The sequence below is a fragment of the Perognathus longimembris genome, chromosome 10 (genome assembly GCF_023159225.1).
Source record: "Perognathus longimembris pacificus isolate PPM17 chromosome 10, ASM2315922v1, whole genome shotgun sequence".
Taxonomy (NCBI): Eukaryota; Metazoa; Chordata; class Mammalia; order Rodentia; family Heteromyidae; genus Perognathus; species Perognathus longimembris.
This window is the reverse complement of record NC_063170.1, coordinates 12,203,663-12,224,300: the sequence shown is the minus strand read 5'-3', so window position 1 is coordinate 12,224,300 and position 20,638 is coordinate 12,203,663. Positions and strand designations below refer to the sequence as shown.

General features: G+C 46.3%; 1 pseudogene; it reads right to left on the bottom strand.

The window, feature by feature from the left end:
* Positions 1 to 19,850: 19,850 nt before the first annotated feature.
* On the bottom strand, positions 19,851 to 20,306 carry LOC125357974 (annotated as a pseudogene).
* Positions 20,307 to 20,638: the final 332 nt, after the last annotated feature.

Below are 20,638 nucleotides of genomic sequence, written 5' to 3'. Positions count from 1 at the left end.
CAGACTTTCTGTTCTGCCCTCAGAAGCCAGGAGGCCAGACCAGAAACCACTGATTGGCAAGATCTAGAGGCGGGGAGGAATCTGTCCCTCATCCACACATCTAGGAGCTGGATGTATGTGGTGGACACAAGAAAACTCAAAGAGCCAGGTGCTGGTGGTTCACACCTATAATCCTAGCTACTCAGGAAGCTGAGAGCTGAGGATGGCAGTTCAAAGCCAGCCTGGGCAGGGAAGTCCTCATGAGAGACTGGAGATAAGAATCTCCAATTAACCACTCAAAAAACTGGAAGTGGCACTGTGACTCAAGTGGTAGAGAGCTAGCTTTGAGCACAAAGAAACTCAGGGACAGTGCCCAGGCCCTGAGTTCAAGCCCCACAACTTACAAAAAAAAAAAAAAAAAAAAGAAAAGAAAAGAAAACCTAGAGTCCACGGTGAATATCCTAAGTGTCAGGGAAGCCTGGATCTGGCTTTTTAAATTGAATTTCATTGCTTTTCTTAGTTGTTAAAATAGTTTATAATCTCATAAATCTGAGAGAGCCATAGGTTTCATTTTTGGATGGCATAGAGTGGGCGACGATCTATTCTGATTCATTCGTGGGAACCTTCTACATTTGACTGGGGATGCCTAAATGTTCTCGTCTCCACCCCCAGGGGCATTCCTGTCTCACACTCAATCATTCTTTGCCCCACCATCATATGCTTACAGGGGTCTGACTGCAGATATGTCTACCGTTCCTGCCCCATATCTATGAGATGCTTTCCTGCCTGTAGGTTGTAGCCTGAAGGCTGGAAAGCATCTGTGATGTATTTGGGGCTGCCAATTAATCTGGGAATCCTTAGCATGTAAAAGTGAGCTAGGTCCCTCTACAAGAGTAGGTGAGAGCCAGGCACTGGTGGCTCACGCCTGTAATCCTACCTATTCAGGAGGGTGAGATCTGAGGATCGGGGTTTGAAGCCAGCCTGAGAAGAAAAATCTGTGAGACTCTTATCTCCAATAAACTACTCAGAAAGGGCCAGAAGTGATGCTGTGCCTCAAGTGTAGAATGCTAGCACTGAGTGCAAAGAGGCTCAGGGACAGCACCCAGGCCAAGTTCAAGCTCCAAGACTGGCAAAAAAAAAAAAAAAGAAAGAAAAGAAGAGTAGGCAAGGTTACCTGGGGCATGGGCAGGAGGGGAAAGGAAGGGAATCCAGTTGTGTCTTGTCTTGGAAGAGTCATTTTTGAGTTGCTAGTGGAGGATGGATGGAAAAAATGAAGAAGGCACAAGAGAGGCAAGGGAGAATGTGGTGCTTTGCACTCTTGCCTCATGCCTGATCACTGAAAATGTAGATGGGACGCCCCATAAATCAGGTTGCACTAATATCTAAAAGACAACTCCTAACTATGTGAGAACTTATTTTTAGGCAAAGAAAACAGAGTTTCAAGCAGGGGGTGACCCCCAGAAGGCCTTGAGATGCTTAGAGGCCCAGGCTATGCAGAGCCAGTTGGAACTCCTTGCGGTTGCCCCTGTTTGTTAGATTTACTCTAATTTTCCTTGACCATATTATCTTAAATCTTGAAAGTCATAACCCTTATGCTAGGAGGATGAGTCTTCCTCTATCTCTTTTTCTTTTTAGTTCATTTAAAAAAAATTAATTGTTATTATAAAGGTAATGTATGGAAAGGCTACAGTTATATAATTTAGTTCATTTTTTAAAAGTCATAAAATAGTATAAGATCACTAAAGAACACTGGAAGGAAAAGTGAAAAGAGGAAAAAAATTTTAAATGTCTAAATTCCAACCTTGTTAAACACACCAAATGTTAACATTTTGGTGTATTTTCTTTCAGTGACTTTTCAGTGGCTTGGGGCTTTTTAAAATTGTGATTATAATTATACTCTACATAAAATATGTCCTAAATTTAACATTCATATCACAAGCATCAATTTATGGTGATCTCTTAAAACAGGATGAAGACCCATATCAAAGTCAGTACCCACCTTTTAGTTCAATCTTCATTATGTTACTCCTTTCTATTTTTATATATGTTTTGGCTACTTGATGTCAGGTTCTGAGAGTAGTATGCAAATTTATGCCCATAACTGTCATTTGGCCAGCTTCTTGTATTTCTTGTAACAGATTTTCCTCGTGTATTTTGATGCTAAAGTACTGAGTGTACAACTGTTCAGAACAGTCATGCCTTCACAATTGCTCCTATGAATATAAAATTACCCTTTTTATCCTGCTTGACACTGCTTATTGCCTTAAATTGTGCTTTGTCTGATATAGCCACTCACGCTTTTTCTTTTGTTTGCATTTACCTGCTATAGCTTTGCCCACCCCGGGATCTGTTTTATTTTAGGTGAGTCTCTTGTATTAATTTAATCTGGGAACCTTTGTCTTCTATCAAGGGAACGTTAAACGCTCACATTTATTGTCATCATCATTCTGGGTGGCCTCTTGTGTTTTCTGCATTTCCTTTTCTTTTCTGACTTTGGAGCCATAGCTGATAATTTCTCTTCTGCAGTGATTTGAGGGAAGGAGACATCTTGTTTCTCACTCCGCTGATCTGCCTTCTATTGCTTCCAAGGAGTGTTTTAATTTGTCTTTGTGTTCAGTTTCTAAGCAGCTCTGCTTATCTCCGCCTGCCCTCTCTTCTCCTTTAGTGGAGGCAGCAGCCTTTGCAGAAGGGCTTTCAAGGCCCTATGTTGATTTTTCTTTGTTTGCTAACTCTGGGAAGGGAGTCCTGTGTGCTTAGAGCAGGAGAGAGGTGGGTTTCTCTGGGGAGGTACCCCAGTGCTTCCAGAAAGATGAGAGACCACCAGACCCCCACCAGGGCAGGGGGGTGTTTGCCAATGGGGAGGGTGGCAGAGGAAGGAAGTCTCATTACACTACCTGTGCTATAGAAGGGCTCTGCTGGCCCTTGAGTGAGAATGGCAGTCTGAGCACATCCAGTCCCAGCTGGTAGGGGTGAGCTCTTTGAGGACAGAGGGTTCAGGGTTGAGGGACCAGACTGAGGGTACTGGGGACATGAACTAGTTTTTGACTAGACAGATGGTTCAGAGCATACCAGTCTCAGGCATGAAATATCCTAGGTGCACAAATGATCTTAAAAGGTCCTTTTAAGAGACTTGTAAGTGGCACTTAAGTAAAGGCTTTCTGGGAGCCTCCATTTGTCTACTGACTTAACAAGGCATGGCTCTAACATACTGTATATGAAAACTCTCTATGGTACAATTAGCCATTTTAAGTAGTTTACCTCTAAAGATGCTGGCATTGTTCAATTTATTAAGATGGTTGCTCCTCCAAATCCCCTGACATTAAGGTGCTTCTATAGCCACACACGGAGAGGGCTAGGGCCTGGGAAAAGCAGGGTAGGGGCTTACTTCAATTGATCAGACTGTCTGGTGCCCAAGAAGTTCTCTAGAAGGAAGCACAGGCCAGGTAGAACCTTGTCTTCTAGAGACCTTCAAAGACAGCTATGGGCCTGACCAGAGATCCTCTGCCTAACTGGGTCAAGGCTTTCCCTCCCTCCCTCCCTCCCTCCCTCCCTCCCTCCCTCCCTTCTCCCTTTCTCTCTCTTTCATCCTATGCTGATCCATGCACTTGAACTCAGGGCCTGATTTCTGTCCCTAAGCTTTTGTGCTCAAGGCTAGTGCTCTATCACTTGAACTACAGCTCCACTTCTAGCTGCTTTGGTGCTTAATTGGAGATGAGCCTCATGAACTTTCCTGCCCAGGCTGGCTTCAAACCTCAATCCTCAGATCTCAGCCTTCTGAGTAGCTAGGATTACAGGTGTGACTCACCAGCACCCAGCCATGGTTTTTTCAATAAGTGGCCTCAGAGACAGACAGGAGGTCAATCTGCTGATGAGAAGGAGGTAGGACAGCTCAGTGGTTAGTGCTTTGGTGAGGCCAGTCTGGCTTCTGGCAATGATGGGGTGCAGCCAAATAGCACCTCAAGAGAGTGAGTCCATTTCCACAGCACTCCAAAGGCTAATTCCTCACAGACAATGAGTTCCTGGTGCCAAAATCCTGGCTGTGATACTGGAACATTGCAGCCAGAATTAAGAGATAGCAGTACAAAGATCTAGACAAGCAGGTGCCAAAGAGGCCTTTGGGGCTGGGACAAGGCCAGGCCTGGCCCCTGGAGATCAAGGTTATCACAGTAATTCGCATGCCATTCTAGCCCCCAGTCAGAATGGCGCTGCCAAGCCATCAGCGGACCTCAGTATAGGAAACTGAGGACTAGAAATGGAAGTGTCTATCTCTATATGTCCAAAGTCATCCAAAAGACCAATCTAAATTTCTTACAGCACCTCAAACATTCCATTGTATTGGTTTTTTTCCCTCCTTCTTCATGTGTTCGTGTAAATATGCTAACTCAGATGTGAACATCTGGCCCCAGCACACAGAAATATGTGTGTTCCTGCTGGCAAAATGAGTCCCTCTTCTATGCTCTGAGTGCTCTCTGCCCATCCCTTCATTATACCACTTATCTGGCTGCACTGTAATTATCTGTCTCCGTACTTGACTACTTAAGAGCAGGAACATTTGGGCTGTGCTTTGTCCACAGTAGGCACACAATGGACTTTGTTAAATGAATGCTGATGAATTCACAGCCCTCTACAAACTCTATATAGGTTACCACAGCTTGGGTCTATTAAATGTGCAGTCTCTTTATGATGGAGACGTTAATTACTCTAATTTGATTATTACAAATTATATACATATGTTGAATTACACTTCTGTAACACACAAATATATTGTACCAATTAAAAATAAATAATACTTTAACCATTTTAAAATTGTGTTCTAAAGCTTAAGAATTGAAAAACTATGCTTTGCTCACCATATCATTCCTATCTGGAGCAATGCTTGCTTAGACTACACCACTTCCTGCTGCCCCTTGTGGTGTATGCTCTAATTGCAGGCAAAGGATCTCAGAAGTACAATGTAGTCAAGGCTGGTTTCAAACTCCCACTTTCCCTGCCTCAGCCTCTACAGTGAGGGAATTACAGGAGTATGCCACACATCTGGCTAAGGGCCTGTCTTTTAACAATATTTTCCCTGTGTGTATGCAACCTTCTCCCTTGGCCTTTATGCTGCTCTGTGAGCCTTCATAGCTAGGTCTGCTTAGATCCAATGTCAGATATGATAAGTAATGTTTATAAGATCTCAATTTAAGCCAGGCTCTGGTGGCTCACATCTATAATACTAGCTACTCTACAGGCTGAGATCTAAGGATCACATTTCAAAGTCAGCCCAGGCAAGAAAGTCCATGAGACTCATTTCCAATTAACCACCAGAAAACCAGAAGTAGTACTGTGGCTTAAATGGTAAAGTGCTAACCTTGAGCTGAAGAGCTCAGGGACAACACCCAGGCCCAGAGCTCAAGCCCCACAACCAACCAAAAAAAAAAAAAATCCCAATTGCCTTACCTGTCAGGCTACGTTGTTCCAGAAGTATGAGGAAGCACCTACAAGGGTGGCCATGTTCATTTGCACATTTCCTACCCTGCACTCCTGTTCTATTTTATTTATTTATTTTTGCCAGTCCTGGGACTTGGACTCAAGGCCTGAGCACTGTCCCTGGTTTCTTTAGGCTCACTTGAGCCACAGCACCACTTCCAGCTTTTTATGTTTATGTGGTGCTGAGGAATCGAACCCAGGGCTTCGTGCATACTAGGCAAGCACTCTACCGCTAAGCCACATTCCCAGCCCCCTATTATTATTATTATTTTTTTTTTTTTGGTCAGTCATGGAGCTTGAACTTAGGGCCTAGGTTCGGTCCCTGAGCTCTTTTGCTCAAGGCTAGCACTCTAACACTTGGAGCCACAGCTCTACTTCCGGTTTTTGAGTGCTTAATTGGAGATAAGGGTCTCATGTTGACTTTTCTGCCTTGGCTGGCTTTGAACTGCAAGTCTCAGATCCCAGCCTCCCGAGTAGCTAGGATTAGAGGTCTGAGCCACTGGCACCCGGCTTCCTGTTCTGTTTTAGAACTGTCGGACTCCCTGAGGATAGAGATTGTCTTACCCATTGCCCTCTTTCCAATTCCTAGCACAGAGCTTACCACAGAATGGGAGCCAGGTGTGAGAACAGTTGCTGCGCACCTAGTGTGTGACAGGGGCCGGATCACAGGACCCTTTAACAATTGGCATGTCAAAGCCTTGAGTTCAGAATGATCAGGCAAAATGGGGCCTGGCTGATGTAGCTGCCTTGAAGTCGCCACACAGCCCTACTTTCTGACACCCAGCTGTTCCTAACACCCATGCTTTATTATTCTTCAGATTCCCCAGCTCGATTTTATTTTATTCTTCAGCAGTCACTATCCAACCCTGGGGCATTCAGCATGTTCGTCCTTTCTCATCAGTGATATGTTTATAAATCCTATGGCCTTATCACTGGACTATCTGGCAAAAAATCTTCCTGGCCTTGGCCACTGCTGTATTTAGGGTTTCAGAACTGTGGAGAGCATTTGGGATCCTAGCCTGACTTTTCAAAGAAAACACAGTGAGGTACCATGATCTCTTTCATCTTCTATCATCTCGGACATCAAACCCTTCTTTTACTCATCAAGGGATTCTCTCAGAGCTGTAAAGGCCTCACCCCCACCTTCATCCTTCACAGAACTGCAGGTGCCTCTTGGAGGAAGTGTTGCATCCATTCCCCCTCCTTTCCTGCCTTTGTTTTCCATTGTTATTAGAAGCGTAGTCATGGAGAGAAATCTGGTGCAGATTGTGACTGCAGCCATTAGAAAAAAGAAAGATTTTTCTCCTCACCAGCAGGCCGAGGAGAATGGGGTTTAGTCTCCAGCCCTGCTGCATATAGAAAAAAAATAAGCAGAATGCATTTGAGATCTAAGTCCAGAAAAATCTCCATTTGTAAACTAAGCTCTCTCCATGCCAGGGAACCACTGACTGACAAGTGCTGTACCCAGAAAAGGCTGAGATTTGCAATGACCTTGACTGATGCCACCCTGGGAGGTAGCCACTTGGGGACTGTCACTGGGAACCATAAGCCAAAGGACCATCCTGTCTGCCTGCTAAAGCACAGGGAGATGACTGCAGCCCAGGGACCGCAGCTTCTGCCTCTCCTCACGGAGAAGGCCTCGCCTAAGCTTTATGCTTAGGTTTGGGCTCCACAGCTGCGCTTGGCATCTGTGCTTCCTGGCAGTTTCTGCTGCCCTCCACTTGACACAGGTGGCAGACCTTGCATCACACCTCCCATCCTTCTTCCTCTAAAGGCTTTTGTGTAGAGAAAAGGCCATGCAAATTCTTTGCAAAGTGAAGAGCACTGGCAGGAATGCTGTGTGGCAGCACTGTTTGGCTAGGCCTTCTACAAGCTCTGGCGTTGGGCATGCTCGGTGAGCAGGCTCAACATGGCCACAAAATGCCTATGTTCAGTGAGATGCCACAAGCTAGTAGTTTCAGCTTTCCCATATCTTTCTTTGCCTATGAACACTAATACTTGTTATTGATGTTCAAGGAGTTTGTGTGTGTGTGTGTGTGTGTGTGTGTGTGTGTGTGTGTGTCAGTGTGTCAGTGTGTCAGTGTGACTGTGTATGTACCAGTCCTTGGGCTTGAACTCTGGGCCTGGGCACTGTCCCTGAGCTCTTCAGCTCAAGGCTAGCACTCCACCACTTAAGCCACAGTGACACTTCTGGGTTTCTGGTGATTAATTGGAGATAAGAGTCTCATGGAATTTCAGCCTGGGCTGGCTTTGAACCACAATCCTCAGACCTCAACTTCCTTAGTAGCTACAATTATAGGCCTGAACCGCCAGTGCCCAGCTTGGCTTTTTGTTTCAGTAGTTTATTGGAGATAGGAGTCTCATAGACTTTCCTACCTGGACTGGCTTTACACAGCAATCCTCAGATCTCAGTCTTCTGAGTAGTTAGGGTTACAGGCATGATCCACAGATGCCAGGCTGTTCAAGGCTTTCTAGATATCTATTTCCTACAGAAACTTCTATCTTCATTTCAATGCCTCTAGAATGGACTACTGGCATTCCTACCTCTATTCATTTGATTATAGATTTTCTCCTCATTGTATTCACCCCTCAGGGTCTTTCCCCCACTCCTGAAAACCAAGCAGAAAACCTCCCTATAAGCGCTCTTCCTCAAATAGTTATCTCTCTCCCTCTCCCTCTCTCTCTCCTTCAAATAGCTATTACATTCCTGCTAACCTTGAACCAGAGAAGCAGTGATCAGAGTGGTTAAGTGCATGCTGGGCAGTCATATCACCTAGGTTGACATCTGGGTTATACTTATTGTCTGTGTGACTTTGGACAAGCTACTTAAAGTCCCTAAATGTTTTTATTTTTGCTCTACTATGATGTCTGGGTTACAATGGTTGTCTTTTACACATGTTAAATGCTGAGCACACCTGACCAGTTATAAACACACCCTAAAGGAGAGGTAGTATTATTCCAAAGCATTTCCCTATGTGTTGCCATGGAATCTCCATGACAGCCTGGGAAAATTTGGTTTTATTGTACCAGGGAAGGAAAAGGGGGCTCAGAAAGGTTGAAAGTTACTGACCCAACACAGTCACATATTTGGTGATGAAAATGAAATTCAGACCCAAATCTCTCAGACAGCTTTCCCTCGACCATAGCCAATCCTCTTTATCCCAGACTCCCGTGGTTACTTCAGCCTTTGAACATTAGCTTTGGCTTACTGCGCATATCTGTACCACTCCTCTCCCCAGCCAGACCCTGAGGATCCTTCTAGAGAAAAGATTCTCAAAAATACCACTCCCTCAGCTCTTACACAGTTCAGCATTTGTTGAGTGAACAAAAGAGTGAATGCTTGGGAAACCATGCACTTCAAGAACCACATGGTGTCCAAAGGACGTGGCACTGGCACTTGGTCCCAGGGGGACAGGAGTCTATGAACAGAACCAGGATTGAGCCTGAATCAAGATCCATCTAACCTACCACACTTTCACCTAGGAAACCCATCTGTATTAGTCTTCTGCTCAAACCCTGTGGCACTGACTGAGTTGAATGTTTTTACTTTATAGTCTAACATGCTGTTAACCTAAGCTTAAAATACATTTCAAAAGTCTATTTTATTTTATTTTTTGCCAGTCCTGGAGCTTGAACTCAGGGCCTGAGAACTGTCCCTGAGCTTCTTTTGCTCAAGGCCAGTACTCTACCACTTGAGCCACAGCACCACTTCCAGCTTTTCCTGTGTATGTGGGACTGAGGAGTCGAACTCAGGACTTCACGCATGCTAGACAAGCAGTCTACCACTAAGCTACATTCCCAGCCCCAAGGCCAACTTTTTTTTTTTTTTTTTACAATTATTCCAGTTTTATTTTGAAAGGCCAACTTTTGAAAGAAGGGATGGTCAAAAACAGTAAAAATGGCTGTAGGGCCTATTCTCAGAGGTAAATGGATATGGTTTTGAAGCTCTGGTTTCATTCCTTTGTGTATGTTGGTCCTGAGGCTTGAACTCAGGTCCTGGGTACTGTCCCTAAACATTTTTGCTCATGGCTAGTGCTTTACCACTTGAGCCACAGCTCTACATCCCAGGGTTTTTTTTTTTTTTTTTTTTTTTTGCTAGTTAATTGGAAATAGCAGTTTCACAGACTTTCCTTCCAGGATGGCTTCGAATCAGAATCCCTAGATCTCAGCCTCCTGAGTAGCTAGGATTACAGGCGTGAGTCACTGGCGCCAGGCCATGTCCCTTCTTTTTAAAGCAAAATTACATGGACAAATTCTCTAAACACCAAGGCCAAGATGTCAAAACATCAGGCTAAGCATGATGGAGAACAATGCCCATTTTGCTCTCTGCCTCATCTCCCAGAGAAAGAACCTCCCATGTGCTAATTCAACAGAGAACATAAAAAGTTGTGTAGCGTGTGCTCAGAGCTATGGAGAAAACCCTACATTTTTGCATAGACACATTTAATTCCCTGCAACTGTCCTTACAGCCCCCTCACAGACCAAGTGATGATAGGGATGGAAAGCAGAGGAATTGTTGAAAAGGCTCTGGAAATGGTGAACAGAAAATCCTCTGCCAAGAACAGAGAGCTTAGAAGTATCTGAAGTCCCATGTGGGAATAGCTACCACTTATTGAGTGCCTACTCTCTACCAGGTGTTTTATTTGCATTATCTTGCTTCTTCACCATAGCCTGCAAAAGAGCTAGTACCATCTCCATGTTGCAGAAGAGGAAACCACGACTCGGTGTCTTTCTTTCTTTCTTTCATCCTTATTGGCATAGGCTCAATGTTTGGCTTACGGGGGTTGCAAAATGGTCTTGACCTTGGGTATGTTAGGTACTTGTCCAGGAATTTTCCCCAAAAGCACAAGGCTCTCATTCCCCTGAGGAACCCTGGAGCCCAAAAGACTTAGAGTTCTTGAGTCACCCTCTAATCATCCTCTTTCTTCCTCAACTCATTAGCAGAAGACAAGACCTGTGCAGAATTCAGTTAGCTAATTTGCTTATTCATCGTATGTTTATGCAAATGGTTCAAACTCTTTCCTCAGCATCATTATTTGCAAGAAAACATGGTCTATATCATGATCGTTTATGACTTAGCAAGTGTTTTCACTCAGGTTTTAACTTTTAACTCTTTTGCTTATCTGAAAATTGCCTAGGTGTTCTTCCTGTTGCTCCTGTCTTTTAAGCTTCTACAACTTTCCTTTTTAACAATAGTTAGTATTTAGTAAATATTACCTGTGGGCCAGTTACTGGTTTAAGTAGTTTAACAATTTAACTCACAACCCTAGGAGGCAGGCTATTCATTTTCATTTTATAGATGAGGAAATGGAAGCTTAAACTCACACAGCCCAAATGGGACAGCCAGGGTTTAAACTCAGACTGGCTGATTACAAAATCTATTTTGCTAAATGCCAGTTTGTGAAGAAAAATCCCTCCCCAATTCCTCCATATATATGGTGCTGGAGTGGAACTCAGGCGTGTACATGCTTTTAGGTAAGTGCCACTACTGAACTGTACCCTTAACATTCATATACAAGGATAAATTTTCCAAAGGTACATTTGAAAAGTAAAATAAAGCCAAGTGAAATTAATTTTAATGGTATATTTTATTTAATTCATTTTTGTGGGTACTAGGGTTTGAACTCAGAACTTCATATTTGCTAGAAAGGTGCTCTACTGTTGAGTCATACCTCCAGCCCTTATGCTGGTTATTTTTTGTTGTTGTTGTTGTTGTTGTTGTTTTTGGCAGTCCTGGGGCTTGGACTCAGGGCCTGAGCACTGTCCTTGGCTTCTTTTTTGCTCAAGGCTAGCACTCTACCACTTGAGCCACAGCGCCACTTCTGGCCATTTTCTGTATATGTGGTGCTGGGGAATCGAACCCAGGGCTTCATGTATACGAGGCAAGCGCTCTTGCCACTAGGCTATATCCCCAGCCCCTATGCTAGTTATTTTTGAGATAGGGTCAAACTTCTTACCCAGGAATGCGCCTGGGCCTTCATGTTCCTATTTTTTGCTTTCTATCATAGCTGGGATGATAGGACCACCCTGTCCAGTGTCTTCCACTTAAAATCTTATAGATTTGCCTGCCCAAGCTTAGCCTTGAACTGTGGTCCTCCTGATCTCTGTGTTTCAAGATCTAGGATTAACAAGTGTCAGGACATGGGTTCTCAGCATTTTTGTTTTTTGGCTGGTAGAAGAGCTTAAACTCTGGGCCTGGGCACTGTCCCTGTGCTCTTCAGCTCAAGGATAGTACTCTATAACTTTGAGCCACAGCACCACTTCCAGTTTTCTAGTAGTTAATTGGAAATTTGAGTCCCATGGACTTTCCTGCCTGGGCTGGCTTTGAACTGGATCCTCAGATCTCAGCCTCCTGAGTGGCTAGGATTACAGACATGAGCCACCAGTATCTAGCTCAGCTTACTTTTAAATACACTGTTTCAAACTGTACCATTTCAAGTGTTCAATAGTTAGCTAGTGGCTACCATATTGGACACCCCAGATAATGCTTTCTGTGTTTCCTATTTATGTTGGTTTCGATTTCAAATTTAGGTTCTGCTGTAGAATTGGATCACACAAGGCTGTGATCATGGAAATGTGCCCTTTGAATAATTTGGTGAACAGAGCTGCAGTTTAGGACAGGGGTTAAGAACATGTTGCAAAACCTGATTCTATGCTTTACCTTTGCCACTAACCGGAGATAAAGCCAGAGCAACCTTCAAATTCCCTTAGCCTCTTTCTTCATGATGAAAAGGAGATGATGGTTTGTGAGTATTAATATTATTTCCAGTTCTTTAAAAACAAAAACAACTCTTGCTAGCAGCAATACTCCTTTTAGAGTTTCTGCATTGTTTCCCTGTCCCACTCAATATTTCTATATGTCAGGGCTTATGTTAAGTTGGTATCGTGTTTCCTGTGTGCAGTTCTATGCCTGGCACATTGCAGGCACAAGCAATATTTGCTGAATAAATGTAAATCGAGTTCTCCTTTGAGGGACTTTGGGTCCCCTGGTTCTTGCCAGAGTAACTAAAGCAACCTTAGCAGTGAACTCCATTTTTTTTTGTTTTCTTTCTTATATTGGATGAAAATCTTGACAAGTTTTCTGAAGGATTAAAAGCTATTTCCTGATTATGTTAGCAAAGGAGATGGTATTCAACCTTAGGCAGGGCTGCCTAGAGATCCCTACAAATGGCCTCTTATTACATGCTGTTCCAGTGCTGAGGAGAGTTAATTAATGACTCTAAATAAGAAAACAATCAAATCTGTCCCCAGTCATATGAGTCAGAGCAGACCCAGATGGGAGTCAGGTCCTCAGCCTCCAAGTGCCTTAGGGGAAACACAAAGCAGCCTTCCTGTATTGCGTCAGAGCTCCGCAAACCCCCAGCCTAGAAGGGACAGAAATCACTCCAAAATGGGATGAAGATGCAGCCTGAGGGAAGGCATTTTCTTAAGAGAGCAGGTCTTCGATCTGAGTGTTCTGCAGACTAATGCCCAGGGAGAAGGAAAGAAAACTATTTCTTTCCACCCGCTTTAGATACCCAAGGGTACAGTTATTGAATGGGGAGGTTCTCGAACACAAGCCCCTGTGTATGTCCCAAGATTGGTTCAGCTGCTACAGCTACCATAGGAGAAACAGAGGGCAAATGACATGAAGTTTGCCAAGCCCGATATATTCACCTTTCAAAAAGTCTAGCAGCCACAAGTGAAGGTAGAATAGAGGCTGGGATGATATGAACGCAGACATGAATGTCTTACTTTCTCTAAGTAAAACAAGGGAAAGTTTTATTTAGGTGTTAGAAGCTTTGTGTGAAAATGTGAGAGTGAGAATAAGTGAAAGACACTTCCTAACAATATCCAGGTGTCCTCAGCTTTAAAAAAAAGGATGCTAGGAAATAAAGATAAGCACTATTTCTTTGCTTCTATATGTACTCTTTGCCTAAAAATAGTCTTCTTGGAGCTTTATTTTTTTGTCTCCTTGCCTTCTTAAAAAGAAAAAAAATCATTCACTTTGCTGCCATTGAGAACTGACTTCCTGTGAAAATGCTCCCCTCTGGAAAGAAACTCCTGGGCTGCTGGTCGTGATGGATATTACACTGCTGTCTGTGCTAACAGCGTTGAGGCAACAAGCCTTTTACCAGGATAAGACAAAGAATGGTGTTGTCTTTACTGAGCGTGAAAGGACTCTGTGATTTGTGTCTGAATCCTACTTGGTCCCCAATTCTATTCCTTTAAAATATGATTAGAACAAAACTATCTATAGGACAATCCAATACTTCCATTTTGTTTCTATACTGCAGTAGGGAATAACATGTGGTAAAGGATGGGAGTGGGTGGGATGTTTCTGGAGCTTAAGAGAACGTGGTGGACCCTAAACTCTGTAACCTTGGGCAAGCCCTTTTCTTTCAAAGCTTTGTTTGCACTTACCTCTTAGAACTGTCAGGGTTAAATACATTCTTGCATGCAAAGAGCCTGACTCAGAAAATGTTTCCTCTTATTATTAGCTTGTAATTCTTTAAATAGGGATTGCCAAGGGGTTCATTCAAAGCAATCCTTTACAGCTCCTATTCCCTTCTGCAATCCGCTCTAGGGAAATCCTCACAGAGGCTGTGGTCCTAAACTATTGCCCTGTAACCCTTCCACACAAGGCAGGCTGAGGCCAGCACTCCAGAACCTTGGACAGCTCTGCTCCGTAGCTGCTTAGGGTCTGTGTATAGGGAGAAAAGCAGCAGGAAGTTGATGAATTTGCTCCAGAAAGTCTGGCTGCATTAGAGCAGAGATTTGCAATTCCAGAGGCTACAGTCTTAACTCCCAGCATGCATGCTGTCATTTACATGCTCACTGCCACTGGTTTTCGTGCAGATTCTTCAACATGACAATCCCTCTTGGAAATTTCTAAGGATCCTTTCCTCAGAAAGCCTTAACTACACCCACAATATTTACTGAACCTTGAGTCCATTTTTCCTTTCCTATGAACTTTCAGACTTTTTTTGAGCCCAAAAAGAACAGAAATGCCACCCACGCCTTCCTGTATCTGCTGATATTTAATTTGTTTGGCTTCAGTACAAGGATTAAACATTCTTGATTAATGTCAAGTGAAAGCAATAATGTATGAGCATGAGGAAATGTTTTACAAGACAAAGATTCAGGTACGAATTAAAAGAAACATAAAATAATGTTATTGCCTGTAGGTGATTTTAAACGCTATTCTCTAATCAGGATAAGCAGGTGGTTCAATTTATGAAGCAATTTAGCTTTTCACTCTAATGCAGAACACAACACACTATAGATGCAGTCACTTTCTGAACAGGCGAGGAAGAAATTAAGTCCTATTTTTACTTTATGATACTGAGTCACGTAGTTCAATGCAAATCACATGGATGCCAAAGTCAGAACAATACCAGGTATTTAAATACCTCCTCTCCTTTGAGGAGCTCTAACAATTTTGTGACAGCGTGAAATCCCTTCAGAGTAACTCCAAAAGAGACACATGTCATCAAGCAGGCTTTAGGACTGTCTCATCTATCTCCCCCACTCCCATCACCAGCCTGGGAGAATCAGTGTTCACAGCTTTCTGCACTTAGTAATAGCCTGCAGATGTCTGCATTTTCTAGGCCACATTATCATTGAGGAAAATAAGGCTTGTCTTTGAAAAAATGTGTTGACTAATTTAATAATGAGGAATAGAAGAGAATAAAAGTGGAAAAGGAAAAAATGAGAAAGGAACAAGAGAGGCATGGGAGAGACCCAAAAGATTTCTAAACCTCACCAAACTTGCTAAATATTTTCCATGCATCATGAAAATGGATGTGATGCCCACCCTCAACTGGACAGAAACACAGCCCTTCGAGCCCTATTTTTAAAGTTCTGTAGTGCTAAGGAGAGCAGCAATTCTATGACTTTAACTTCCTAGAAGGATCCTGAACTGCTGAAGGCATCAGTTCAGGGTGTGTGTGGCTTAGTGGGAGAGTGTTTGTCTAGCATGCATTAGGCCTTAGGTTTGTTTGATCCTCAGCAATTAAAAAAATAACCCATTCAAAATGCAAAACCAAAGCAGATCAGGATTCCAAAGGTAGATGGAGAAATAACCCAAATAGAAAGGTTTGTGGTTGTAGCTAACAGCCACCCACACCTGCTCTGAGTACGGGTTGTCAAATGATGCCTCGGTTTGACATCCTCCCAGCAGAGGGCGCTGTGGATGCTGACGGTGGCTTCTTGAGGGGACTGGACCAGGCAGGCTTGGCTCCACTGTCTGGTACCTGTTCTTTCACTGCCACACTCTAGCCCCAAGTCCTATCTAAAGGAGATTATCACAAAGACACAGCACCTTTGGCATAAAAGAGCTGTGGAATTGAGGTCAACTGCTAGGGGTGGGGAGGTCTGGAAGGTTCTGCTCATGCTCTGGGGGTTATTAGCTCATAGTGCAATCCATGTCTACCTTCTGACCTCTCTGCTACGGTACCTGCTATTTCTGAGATTGATTGTGACTCCCAGGAACCCCAGTCCTGCATCCCTTCCAGACATGGATGGAGGCCAAAGTGACAAAAGTCTCCTGGCCACACACATCGTAAGGGACTCTGTCGACAACCCCCATAGGCTTGGCAGCCTGTGGTAGTGATGAGGCAGAACTCTAGTCCTCATGGTCACCCATTATGGCAAGAGGGTTGGGAAGGGCAGGGCACTGAAGATGTTCATGTCAAACCTGAAGCCCCAGAAGGGCTGAAGAAGACTCATCATCCTTGTGAAATCCTTCTTGCTGGGCCATATCCAGGATGCAGGCTAGGCCCAAGGCAGCCTGAAGCATCTAGGTCATTACTGTGGCTGGAGCACTGGAGGGGTGACTGTCGTTCCCCTACGCAGTATCCAAACTTGGCAGTAAATGATTCCTCCTTTGCTCTCACCTCGCCCTCTCTCTCTCTCTCTCTCTCTCTCTCTCTCTCTCTCTCTCTCTCTCTCTCTCTCTCTCTCTCTCTCTGGGTCTCTGTCTCTTTCTGCCTGTCGGTGTCTCTGTCTCTCTTTCCTCTCTCTCACACACAGCCAAACGCACAGGTTTATCATGACACACATGTGAATGACGAGCACACATTCAGTCACAAACATTCACACTCAGATCCAAACCATCATACACATTCACACTAATCCCAGAGCCAAATTTGACCTAATGGGATGGCCGGTGTGTGTGTGTGTGTGTGTGTGTGTGTGTGTGTGTGTGTGTGTGTGTGTGTAAACCACTTAGAATGCCCCTCCCGACCCTGGCCCACTTGTATCCCTCAAAACTCTGGCCCCTCCCACCACAGAGAGCCAGGAGGGCGGTGGGGGCGTGGGAAAAGAGAGGGGTGTGTGGCATTGCACCCTGCCCCGGCGCAGCCTCCACCCCGCTCGGGATTTTCCATCCCGGCTCGCGCGGGCCCGCGAGGAGCAGGAACGCTTTGTCTCTGGCTCGGCTCCTGGCACGTTTCCTCGGAAGCTGCCCGTGCCGCGCCCGAGTCCCTCCCCCCCTGCCGCCCCCCACTCCCCGGCTTCAGCCGCGCCCCTCGCCCAGCCCGCCGCGCACGCCCGCTAGTGCGGCGACCGCCGCTTTGTCCTCGCGTGGATGCCTGGGCAGAGTGCGAGAGAACCCAGCACCCCGGAGCCGTTGCCGCGCACCCGGAAACCAAATCCCCCCCCTCCCGGGGGAGACTGCTGCTGGAGCGCCCCCCCCCCCCACGCGGAGCCGAGCCCTCCTCGACGACCCATGGTCGCGGGGGACATCGACCTGGAGCTTCGGGATGTTTGAGAGGCGAGCCGCCTGGTCCTGCCCCGCACGTGCCCATTTGAGGCTGGCGGACTCCCTGCCGGGGTGCAGAAGCTCAGGTTCTCTGGGGTGTGGCGGGGCACGGAGGGTGGGTGGTCTCGATTCCTCCAGACCGGGCCCTGGATCCAAGTGGAATGGAGCCTGAGGCTATGACTCGGGTGGGAAGGGGTCCCTCAGACACTCTTACTTCTTCTTACCCCTCACCCCCACCCCCAGGCCACTCAGATCTTGGGCGCAGGCACGAGCACGGAGGACTCTGAGCATCCATCTATGCTTTTCCTTTATGAGCAACTCTGAGCAAGGTGGGGAGAGGTCTCTCGGCCTTTCCTCCTCCCCCACAAACCTCGATCCTCCCTCCAAAAAAAAAAAAAAATCCTAGGAGGGGACGTGTGGCAGGGAGAAGAGTCCCTGGTTGATCCTCCACCTCCTTCTTCACAAAACCTTGGCTGCAGGGGAAGGGGGGGTCCTCCCTTACAACTCGAACCCCAGGGGAGAGTCTGAGCCGAGGGGAGGAGTCCAGCGGTCTCACCCATCATATCCAGATCCCTTTGTGGGGAAGGGTCCCCTGCCCCTCCTCCCCCACAAAACCTCTGGTCCCCAAACACCCCCTCCATCCTCAGCCATCCGAGCAGCCTCGACTTCAGGCATTGGGGAAGGGAGGCTCCGAGCCTCGCATGCTCTCCCAGGAGGGACGGGGAGAGGGTCCTCCAGCCCTCGCCCCTTGCACTCAAGAACTCCCTCCACCGTCAAACCCAAGCTAAGCTGCTCCGCCCTCGGGCACCCGGCCACCGGGAGGCCCGCGGTCAGTCAGCGGCAATCCAGGACAGATGGTCTGGAGTGCGGCGAGGACACGTCCCATCAACTCCCCAGGCCCCCCCTCACGCCTCCGTTCATCCCTCCCCAAGAAAACAAAAGCAATTCTTGCAGCACCAACCTCCAGAGAGCTGTCCGCGTCGGGCAGCGCCCCCAGCGCTTCCCGGTTCCTCACGACCGCGGCTTTCCGGCGGTGGCTCTGGCTGCGGCAGCGGCTGCGGCGTCCGCGGCTCTCGCGTCCGGAGCCTCCCTCGGACTCAGCACCTGGAGCGGCGAACAGCTCCGCGCCTCATTCCTCTGACTCCGCCCCTCCAGTGCCGCCGTGGCCAATGGAGATCCAGGCTCCGCCCAGGAGGCTTCACATGGGTGGGGACAACGTCTCCTGTCCCTCTGGCCCCGCCCTCCCACTCTGAGTCCGTCAGTAGGGACCACATTCCCCAGAGACGGCCAGAGTTGGGTTTTTTTGCACGGCCTTTTGGGACTTGTAGTCTTAATGCCACCCGTGCCGCAGGCAGGCAACCAGAGATGGACTGCATTTCCCAGAGTGCATTCAAGAAACCGAGGCGCGGAGGAGGGCGGGAGGACCGTTTCCATAGCAAAACGACCGGGTGGGGATGGTTGGCAGTGAAGTGGGGCAGTCCTGGCGACTCCCGGAGAATCAAGGATCAAGGATTTCGGTCAGGGCCAGCCTTTGGGGATTATGTTTCTATTCTTTTTTTTCTCTTCTATTCCCATCTGGTGACCCTAGGTCTCAGTTTTCCTATCAGGAAAGAGGGTTGTGGAGACGTCCAGCGGTGAAGGGGGAACAAACCCAGGACGAGCTACTTTGATTTTTTTTTTTTTTTTTTTTGCCAGTCCTGGGGCTTGAACTCAGAGCATGGGCACTGTAGCTTGTTCCGTTCAAGGCTAGCGCTCTATGACCTGAGCCCCACAGCACAGGACTTTTCTGTGTATGGGTACTGAGGAATCGAACCCAGGGCTTCATACATGTTAGCCCAGCCTTCTACCATGAAACCACATTCTCCGCCCCGCTACTTTGCTTTTTTTTTTTTTGCCAGTCCTGGGCCTTGGACTCAGGGCCTGCACTGTCCCTGGCTTCTTCCCACTCAAGGCTAGCACTCTGCCACCTGAGCCACAGCGCCACCTCTGGCCGTTTTCTGTATATGTGGTGCTGGGGAATCGAACCTAGGGCCTCGTGTATCCGAGGCAGGCACTCTTGCCACTAGGCTATATCCCCAGCCCGCTACTTTGCTTTTTGACCAGCAAAGATAACGTGCCCAGCTTTTATCTCTATTTTGGTCTCGATCTTGTCATAGAGGAGAGGTTCACTTTTGGTCACATTCCTTGGGCCACCAAGATCATTCCCTGTCAACTCCTTGACCACCACTCTGGATACTGCAGTATCTCTCCCAAGGCAGCTTGATGGAAGGAACTGATTAAACCCCTTCACAAACTCCCAAGGCCTCTGGAACCAAGCCCACATTCCTAAGCATAGCTGGAAAGGCTCCTCATGATCTAGACTCCACCTTCTTACAAAACTGAACTTCTGTGGAAACTGGGTAACCTTAATCGCCCCTTTTCTCTAACTCCCATGGGCCTCTCCACCCTTCCCTTAGCTAACTCAATACACTTCAAGTCCAGCCTAGACACTGCCGGCTTTGTGAATAGATATTGAGATATTTATGTAGATATTTGTTGGAAATGAATGGAAATATACCTGAACTTTATTCATATACTTCCAAAATCCTGATTTCCAAAAGTTGGGTATTTCCCATTGTTGGAGATGTTCAACTAGAAGTATGTTACTCCTTTTTTTTAATGGGCATTTTCTGTCATTTATTAGTTTTCCATCACGTAATTCTGTAGCTTCAAGATCTTCCCCTCAAAATGAATACCACCTCCCTCCCCCCAAAGTTTAGAACTGGATCACTTGGCCCTTTCTCTTTTTATCTCCTCCCAATTCAAAATGCTTGCATCTCTTAATGGCCAGCATCCTCTTGGATCTGCAGTTAGGCTCAACACATTCAAGCCTCAGCACAATCTTCTTGGTGGTTTTAGCCTTCTTCCGGAATTGGCTTGGTCTGCCCACCATAGCCACTCTGCTTCCGATCATAGCGCCTCTTCCCTTGGGCATACAGGGAATCTTTGCCCTTTTTGTACTGGGTCACTTTGTGAGGCTGATGCTTGCCACACTTCTTACAGAAAGTCCTTCTGGTTTTAGGTACGTTGACCATCTTTGCAGTAGAGCTGTCCGGGAGACCCGGAGACCACAACACGCTTCTCACGCTGCTCCGAGGAAAAGAACCTTTTTTTTTTTTGCCAGTCCTGGGGCTTGAACTCAGGGCCTGAGCACTGTCCCTGGCTTCTTTTTGCTCAAGGCTAGCACTCTGCCACTTGAGCCACAGCACTACTTCCAGCTTTTTCTATATATGTGGTGCTGAGGAATCGAACCCACGGCTTCATGTATACGAGGCAAACACTCTTGCCACTAGGCCATATTCCCAGCCCCGTATGTTACTCCTTGACATGTTTTTGTCATTCATGACATTAGATTTGGCTGTGTCTTTGCCTGAATGCTCTGAGGGGCCTTCTCAGCCTATGATGCTA